The sequence below is a fragment of the Babylonia areolata genome, chromosome 7 (genome assembly GCF_041734735.1).
Source record: "Babylonia areolata isolate BAREFJ2019XMU chromosome 7, ASM4173473v1, whole genome shotgun sequence".
NCBI lineage: Eukaryota > Metazoa > Mollusca > Gastropoda > Neogastropoda > Buccinidae > Babylonia > Babylonia areolata.
This window is the reverse complement of record NC_134882.1, coordinates 8,746,052-8,747,989: the sequence shown is the minus strand read 5'-3', so window position 1 is coordinate 8,747,989 and position 1,938 is coordinate 8,746,052. Positions and strand designations below refer to the sequence as shown.

Below are 1,938 nucleotides of genomic sequence, written 5' to 3'. Positions count from 1 at the left end.
TAATATCAGAAGAAGAACCTTTTGTTTCTGTTGCTGGTGAAAGCATGTGTTTTCTCTTCGAGTGTCAACTGAACAGTGGCGTGTAGTTTCTCTTTTATCCTGGGAAAATCGTTTTTATTTTATTTTATTTTTTCTCTTTAATTTCTCTGTGGGTTATCGTGTGTTGGACTGATTTTGGGTTCTTGCTCGAAGATGAAGTGTTGTTGTGCGAAGGATTATTTTGGATTGTGTCAGTCTTGAAGCCTTTTTTTTTTTTTTTTTAATATTATTATTCATTGACGGATGTTCTTTTCCCTGGTTGTTGGAGAGTGTGCCTGACGACGATGACTGGATATTGTGGTGAAGGAGTGTTGTTGTTGTCGCTGTCGTTGGACGGGGATGGCAGTCTCCGTTGAGGTTGGGTCTGTTCTCAGGCTGTGACAGAAGGGACATAACACACGCCGGCCGGGCACTGACACACAGGCGGGTGTGGTTCAGTGTGTCAGTCGTCGGCAGGGAAGGGAGTGATGAATTATTGTCAGTGTTGTGACTGATGCCGCGGCACCACTGAACGCCGATGATCGTAATGGCTTTGTCCTAAGGTGAGTTGGGGTAGTGTCTGTCTGTCTGTCTGTCTCCCTCCCTCTTCATTTATTTATTCGTTAGAAATATTATTTATTTATTTATGTTTTTGTTTATTTGATTCTCCTCCATCACTTCCACATCTCTCCCTCCCCCCAAATCCCCCCACCCCTACCCCCACCCCCACCCTCACCCCAAAGACTCGCTGCCTTTTTCTTCCTCTTCCTCATTTCTCGTCCCGTTTTCGTTCCTGAACTTGACTGGCCCTTTTCGTTTCGAAGTTGACAGGATTTTGTACATGTTTTACTGGATGCGACGTCCTCATGTGGTGCCAAAAGAACATCTTTGTTGTGTATTATTTTTGTGACATCTTCGTTGTCATGGATCATCGTGTGACACCGATCTTTGCTTTGTCACCAGCTGCAACTCGGCGACGACACTGACAGAAAGCTTGCAGTCAAGTATTGCTACATGTTGAAATAATCGACTTTAAGTTGAAGAATTAACTTCGAATAAAAAGTTGGTTTAGTCTTGGATGTGTAGTACCATTCTTTTGGCAGGACTCATCTCTCTCTCTCTCTCTCTCTCTCTCTCTCTCTCTCTCTCCTAACCAGTTACAACTTGAAAGGGTGACGTTTTACTAATTATGACATTTCCTCCTTTCCCACAATTCTTCTTCTTCTTCACTCGTATGCACACGAGTGGTCTTTTACGTGTATGACCGTTTTTACCCCGCCATGTAGGCAGCCATACTCCATTTTCGGGGGTGTGCATGCTGGGTATGTTCTTGTTTCCATAACCCACCGAACGCTGACATGGATAACAGGATCTTTAACGTGCGTATTTGATCTTCTGCTTGCATGTAGACACGAAGGGGGTTCAGGCACTAGCAGGTCTGCACATATGTTGACCTGGGAGATCGTAAAAATCTCCACCCTTTACCCACCAGGCGCCGTCACCGTGATTCGAACCCCGGACCCTCAGATTGACAGTCCAACGCTTTAACCACTCGGCTATTGCGCCCGTCTTTCCCACAATTCGACAAGACGCTTAAAATAAAATTAAAAAAAGAAAGAAAAAAAAAGACTCAATGGAATCACTAGTAGATGAAACAACGACTTTAGTATTTAAGGTTAAAGAAAAGTTTTGGAATACGAAAACACTGGGGAGGGAGGACTCAGAAAGGGAAAAAAATGTGAGTAGCGGATTTGTTGACAGTCGTTTCCGGTTAAACAGTTGCATTTGGTGGCTTGTATGCGCGCGCGCGCGTACTTATATATATATATATATCTGTGTGTGTGTGCGTGTATGTGTGAGTCAGTGCGTGTTCGTGTATGCGTTTGTGTGTGTGTGTGTGTGTGTGTGTATGTGTGTGTT

At 44.0% G+C, this 1,938-nt stretch overlaps 1 long non-coding RNA gene across 1 annotated transcript in view; it reads left to right on the top strand.

Moving 5' to 3' along the window:
- Positions 1 to 319: 319 nt before the first annotated feature.
- LOC143283693 (uncharacterized) overlaps positions 320 to 1,938 on the top strand; it is a 109,262-nt gene continuing 107,643 nt past the window's right edge. The window contains exon 1 of the long non-coding RNA XR_013055441.1: positions 320 to 581. This is a non-coding gene — a long non-coding RNA (uncharacterized LOC143283693). The remainder of the gene's footprint in view (positions 582 to 1,938) is intronic.